Below are 7,387 nucleotides of genomic sequence, written 5' to 3'. Positions count from 1 at the left end.
TCCTAAGTGACTTATTTCCACATAACCTAAAAACTTGTTTTAATACTGTTGTTTATATAGGTCCACAGGACATACATATGAAGCTGCACCAGAAGCTAGAGTACATGTGCTTATCCTTACAATTTGCAATGCTGAGTACATACAAGTATAAAAATATCAAACCCACCAAAAGACAAAACCATGAAAAAATTTCAGAGATTTCATAAAAGGTACAAGCAAAGAAAGATTACAACAAACTTCCTTTTACCTGGAGAAATCAGAAAGTAAAGTAGTATACACATAAACTAACTTGCCCTCCTCATTCTCTACAATACCCACTTTTTTTTTAATTTCTACAAATCCAGTGAGGATGTCTGGATTGAAAATAAAAGCAAAGCTTCTCTTCAAGGAAATGGTTGTTTGAACGTAAGAAAATAAATATGAAAACTGGGTATGAACCTAAAGAATCTAGGATTTAAAAAATAAGTAAAACTTATGCAAAAGTTAATCTACACATACTTAATTTTTATTACTTTTTGGAAAGTATTAGCATTCTCCAAAAAAACGGAATCAATAGAATATGTAGATATAGATAATAGATTGATAGATGATAGATTATGATAGATAGATGACTGATAGATATAGATAGATGGTAGATAGATAGATGACAGATAGATGATGGAAGGTAGATAGATACATGATAGATGGATGGTAGATACATAGATACATAGATGCATAGATGGTAGATAGGTGATAGATAGATACATAGATAGGTGGTAGATAGATGATAGATAGATGATAGATAGATAGATAGATAGATAGATAGATAGATAGATAGATGATAGATGGATAGATAGATGATAGATGGTAGATAAATAGAAAGATTTTAAAGAAATAGCTCTTGTGATTTTGTGGGTTGGCAATTCAAAATCTGCAGGACAGGCTGGCGAGTCAAGGAAAAGTTGATGTTGCAGCTGAAGTCCAACAGTGATCTAAAAGCAGATATCCCCCTTGGTAGGGAATCTCTGTTTGATCCTAAGACCTTCAACTTGTTGGATGCAGCCCACCCACCCAATGGAGAGCAATCTGCTTTACTCAAAGTCTATTGATCTAAACACTAATCTCATCTAAGAAATACCTTCACAGTCACATCAGGAATGGTGTGTGACCAAATTACTGGGTACTATGGCCTAGTCAGATTGACACAGCAAGTTCACCATTGCAGAGACCAATTAGTTCCTAGAATTCATTGAAATTTTATTAATTCCATTAATTTTTACAACTTAAAGATTCTTGTTTTTACCTTTTGCTGTAATTCTGAGAAAAAAAATATTGCAAAGTAAACTCTTTTTTGCCATTAAATCTTGAATTGGTCTTACTTCAGAATTGTCAGAAGGTGAAAATACATGAGTTAATGAAGTACAGATCCATTTACATCATAATTAGCATCATCATCCTCATCATGATCATCACTGATCCCGGCAAACTCTCTCATACTGTGCAGCTGCAGGTTCATGGCTTTCCACCCTCTTCCTGTCCATGTGCTACCACACCACTATCTCCTTCCATGACCCTCTGTTCTTGAATTAGTAAGAATGGTATCCCTAAAGAGAGAGAGAGGCAAACCAAGAAACAGACTCTTAACTACAGAGAACAAACTGATGGTGACCAGAGGGGTGGGGGTAGGGGGATGGGTCAGATGGGTGATGGGCATTAAGAAGGACACTTGTGATAAACACCAGGTGTTGTATGGAAGGCGAGGACGTGGATGAAGCTAACAGTATTATGCTAAGTCAGTCAGAGAAAGACAAATACCATATGATCTCACTCATATGTGGAATTTAAGAAACAAAACAGATGAGCTGAGGGAAAAAAAGAGAAAGAGACGAATCAAGAACAGACTATTTGTGTATGGTGTAAGAGAATGGTCGAGTTTCACTCATCTGCATGTGGCTGTCCAATTTACCCAGCACCATTTTTTGAAGAGACTGCCTTTTTTCCATTGCATATTTTTCCTGCTTTGTCAAAGATTATTTGACCATAGAGTTGAGGGTCCACATCTGGGTTCTCTATTCTGTTCCATTGATCTATATGTCTGTTTTTGTGCCAGTACCATGCTGTCTTGGTGATCACCGCTTTGTAATATAGCTTGAAATCAGGCAATGTGATGCCCCCAGCTTTGTTTTTCTTTTTCAACCTTTCCTTGGCATTTCAGGGTCTTTTCTGATTCCACACAAATTTTAGGATTGTTTGTTCCAGCATTTTGAAAAATGTCATTGGAATTTTGATTGGGATGGCATTGAAGGTATAAATTGCTCTGGGCAGCATGGACATTTTAAAAATGTTTATTCTTCCGATCCACGAGCATGGAATATTTTGCCATCTTTTTGTGTCTTCTTCAATTCCTTTCATGAGTGTTCTGTAGTTCCTAGAGTATAGATCTTTTACCTTTTTGGTTAGGTTTATTCCGAGGTATCTTATGGTTTTTGATGTTATAGTAAATGGAATCGTTTATCTAATTTCTGTTTCTACAGTTCCATTGTTAGTGTATAAGAAAGCAACTGATTTCTGTGCATTGCTTTTGTATCCTGCCACATTACTGAATTGCTGGATGAGTTCCAGTAATTTGGGGGTGGAGTCTTTTGGATTTTCCACATAAAGTATCATGTCATCTGCAAAGAGAGAGAGTTTGACTTCTTCTTTGCCAATTTGAATACCTTTTATTTCTTTTTGTTGTCTGATTGCTGTTGCTAGGACTTCTATGTTGAACAATAGTGGTGAGAGTGGGCATCCTTCACATGTTCCTGATCTTAAGGGAAAGGCTCTCAGCTTTTCCCCATGAGGATGATATTCACTGTGGGTTTTCATAGATGGATTTTATGAACTTGAGGGATGTTCCCTCTATCCTTATACTCTGTAGTGTTTTAATCAGGAAAGGATGTTGTATTTTGTCAAATGCTTTTTCTGCATCAATTGAGAGGACCATATGGTCCTTCTTTCTCTTCTTATTAATGTGTTCTCTCACATTGATTGATTTGCGACTGTTGAACCACCCTTGCATCCCAGGGATAAATCCCATTTCGTCATGGTGGATGATCCTTTTAATGTATTGCTGGATCCTATTAGCTCGGATTTTGTTGAGGATTTTGGAATCCATATTCATCAGGGATATTGGTCTGAAATTCTCCTTTTTGAGGGGGTCTTTGCCTGGTTTGGAGATTAAGGTAATGCTGGATTCATGGAATGAGTCTGGAAGCTTTCCTTCTGTTTCTATTTTCTGAAACAGCTTCAGGAGCATAGGTATTATTTCTTCTTTGAATGTTTGGTAGAATTGCCAGGGAATCCATCAGGCCCTGAACTCTTGTTTTTTGGGAGGTTTTGGATCATTGCTTCAATCTCGTTACTGGTTATTGGCCTATTCAGGTTGCAATTTCTTCCTGTTTCAGTCTTGGCAGCTTATAGGTTTCCAGGAAGGCAACCATTTCTTCCAGGTTGCTTAATTTATTGGCATATAGTTGTTGATAATAATTTCTAATAACTGTTTCTATTTCCTTGGTGTTAGTCATGATCTCTCCCCTTTCCTTCATAATTTTATTAATTTGGGTCCTTTCTCTTTTCTTTTGGGTAAGTCTGGCCAGTGGTTTATCGATCTTATTAATTCTTTCAAAGAACCAACTTCTAGTTTCATTGATATGATCTACTGTGTTTCTGGTTTCTAATTCATTGATTTCTGCTCTAATTTTAATTATTTCTCTTCTAGTGCATGGCTTAGGCATAGTTTGTTGCTTTTCCTCTAGTTCTTTAAGGTGTAGAGTTAGTTGGTGAATTGGGGATTTTTCTGTTTTTTTGAGTGAGGCTTGGATGGCTATGTATTTCTCCCTTAGGACCGCCTTTGCAGTATCCCATAGGTTTTGGACTGATGTGTTTTCATTCTCATTGATTTCCATGAAGTGTTTAAGTTCTTCTTTGATTTCCTGGTTGACCCAGACATTCTTGAGCAGAGTGGTCTTTAGCTTCCAAGTGTTTGAATTTCTGCCAAATTTTTTCTTGTGATTGAGTTCCAGTTTTAAAGCAGTATGGTCTGAGGGTATGCAAGGAATAATCTCAATTTTTTGGTGTCCGTTGAGACCTGATTTATGACCCAGTATGTGGTCTATTCTGGAGAAATTTCCATGTGCGCTCGAGAAGAATGAGTATTCTGTTGTTTTAGGGTGGAATGTTCTGTAAATATCAATGAGGTCCGTCTGGTCCAGTGTCCATTCTGATCCATTCAAAGCTCTTGTTTCTTTGTTGATTTTCTGCTTAGATGATCTGTCTATTGCTGAGAGTGGAGTATTGAGGTCTCCTACAATTAATGTATTGTTATCAATATGACTCTTTATTTTGGTTAACAGTTGGCTTATGTAGATGGCTGCTCCGATGTTGGGGGCATAGATATTTACAATTGTTAGATCTTCTTGTTGGATAGAGCCTTTAAGAATGATATAGTGTCCTTCTGTGTCTCTAACTACAGTCTTTAGCTTAAAATCTAATTTGTCTGATATCAGAATTGCTACCCCAGCTTTCTTTTGAGGTCCGTTGGCATAGAAGATGGATCTCCATCCCTTCACTTTCAGTCTGTATGTGTCTTTAGGCAGAGAAAGTCAATTATCATATGATTTCACTTATTTGTGGAACACAAGGAATAGCAAGGAGGACATTAGGAGAAGGAATGGAAAAACGAAGGGGGGAAATTGGAGGGAGATGAACCATGAGAGACTAAGGACTCTGAGAAACAAACTGAGGTTTCTAGAGCGGAGGGGTGGGGGGATGGGTTAGCCTGGTGATGGATATTGAGGAGGGTACATTCTGCATGGAGCACTGGGTGTTATATGCAAACAATGAATCATGGAACACTACATCAAAAACTAATGATGTAATGTATGGTGATTAACATAACAATACAAATTTTTTTTAATTAAATTAAATTAGAAAAAAAAGGAGAGAGACTCTCTACACTAGAGAACACAGTGATGGTCACCAGAGAGGAAAGGGTGGAGGATGGGGGAAACAGGGGATGAGGATGAAGGAGGGTACTTGTCATGAGCACCGGGTGTTGTATGGAAGTGATGAATTACTAGATTCTACACCTGAAACTAATATTTCACTGTACGTTAACTAACTGAAATTTTAAAACTTTTTTAAAAGGGGGGGGAAAGAGTATTTAGAAAAATAAATAGAATTGTATCTCTAATTTTTTTCCCCCAGTGCAGAGGTACTGCATGCTTGGAAGGTTGTTCCAGCAAAGACTCTTTCAGGCAGTGATTTTCAAGCTTTTGTGTCAATGGTTCACTGTAAGGAAAACATTTGAGACACACGCACTCACAACTGACTTACCCTACCTTATGTAATCGTCTCTGTAATGTCTATTCGCTTTCCTGCTAACCCAACTTACTTTTAAATGCTTGTTGCATGAAATGCCCGTTCAGTTGAGTTAATGATCAACAAGTGGCATATGACCTGAAAAAATTTTAAAGGACCACTGTTGTTGAAGCAGTTACTTGAGCAGGGCACCCGGTGACAGGCAACTGCAGCCTGCAGAAGGAACAGCCCCATCTCCAGGAGGGTCAAGAACATTCCTAACACGAAGGTTTATGGAAGGGAACCACCGAACGTCAGCATACCAGCCACGCCCTCACACACGCGCGCAGGTGTCCGGCACCTGCCGTCTCCTCCCTGATGGCTAACTTAGTAGTGACGTCACAGGGCCCTGGAATCCCAGCCCCAAGTCATCACTGTCTCCGCGTAAAACCCCCCTGAGCAGAGCGGAAGTAGCATTTCCATTCCCCCAGCACAGTATCTCCTCCGGTCAACGCTGTCACCGGGAAGGACAGGGGTCCTGTCCAGCCACCTGTGCCTTAGTCCAGGACCCCTGGAAGAGAGCAGACCCGCTGCGCCCACACTCCAGCGCCTGCGCGCGACCCCGCACACCGCTCCTGCGCTGGGGCGCCTCAGTCTCCGCGGACCCAAGGCACCTGGGCGCAGGGATGCCAGCCTTCCTGAGTGCCTTCCCGCGCCCAGCACGCCGCTGTCTCTCCTGAGAACCTTGCGCACCGCCCCCTGCACTGAGTCTCTTTGTTTCTCGGCGTGTAGATGAAAGGATTCAGAGTGGGGGTCGCGAGACCGTAGAAGAGCGTGAGGAACTTGCCCTGGTCCTGGGGGGCCACGGTCCCGGGCTGCATGTACATGTAGATTATGCTGCTATAGAAGAGGGACACCACGGCCACGTGCGAAGAGCAGGTGTTGAAGGCCTCCCTGCCGCACCCTGGATGCGCGCGACCACCGCCCCTGCAATACAGCCGTGGGACACGAGAATCAAGGCGAGAGGCACGGGCACGATGGGGATGGCCAGGAGGAAAGCAGGCCTTCAGCGCGGCTGGTGTCCACGCAGGAAATGCGGGCGAAGTGGTTGATGCGGCGCTGGCCACAGCGCCCCGGGGACATCGTCAGTGGGGACATGAGCACGGAGTCGGCGATCCCACTGAGCCAGGCAACGGCTGTCAGCTGCGGACACTCCTGTGGGTGCGTGGCGGCCGTGGGTGCGGTGGCATGCGAACAGCCACGAGGCGGTGGTAGGCCATGACTGAAAGGAGGATGCACTCGGTGCCCCCCGCAGACAGGAAGGCAGAGTTGGACGACACAACCCACGTAGGTGATGGTCTTCCGTGGGCCCCAGAGGTTGACCAGCATCTGAGGAATGCTGCCAGTCGTGTAGCAGAGATCCAGGAGGGACAGACTGCAGAGGAAGAAATACATAGGCTAGTGCGGTGGAGGGTCCACCAGGAAGAGGAAGATGATGGTCGAGGTCCCCGCCACAGCCAGAAGGTAAAAAACCATGTTAATGAAAAACAGGATGGTCTCCAGCTTTGGCCGGTCAGAGAACCCCAGCAGAATGAAGTCTCCTCCAGAGCTCGCCTTACTTCTTTCCATCACTCTTGGCTTGATAAACCTGTTTGCAGAGGTTAACATGTGTGCTATTACTCATGAAGAAAATGGTGCATCTCCTTTCCTTCCAACAGTGGATGCGTCTCACTGTGCCCCCTCACACCTGAACTGGGCCACCTGTCTGCCCATTCCTGCAACTGTAGGCTGAGGTGCTAAAAACATACTTGTCTACAAAGCGATGAAAGCTATAACTTTTTCCTCAATAGCTTATAATCTGGTTAAGTGAAATAAGTGGATAGACCTTTAAAAAAATAAGCTTTTATTGATATAATTAGCTATAAAATAATTTAGAAAAAGAAAGCAAATACTTTTGTCAGAATCCACGAACTTTGAACCTATTTCTCTGCTCACTGACAAACTGCCCCCTAAAATTTGTGAAACAATAGCTTCAATTAATAGGATAAACTCTCATGTTTCCATGATT

At 42.0% G+C, this 7,387-nt stretch overlaps 1 pseudogene; it reads right to left on the bottom strand.

The window, feature by feature from the left end:
• Window positions 1-5,398: 5,398 nt before the first annotated feature.
• Window positions 5,399-7,040, bottom strand: LOC118026864 (annotated as a pseudogene).
• Between the last annotated feature and the right edge of the window lie 347 nt (window positions 7,041-7,387).

Source organism: Mirounga leonina, unplaced genomic scaffold (assembly GCF_011800145.1).
Source record: "Mirounga leonina isolate KUSES-001 unplaced genomic scaffold, KU_Mleo_1.0 Mir_347, whole genome shotgun sequence".
NCBI lineage: Eukaryota > Metazoa > Chordata > Mammalia > Carnivora > Phocidae > Mirounga > Mirounga leonina.
This window is presented reverse-complemented; position numbering and strand designations above follow the sequence as displayed.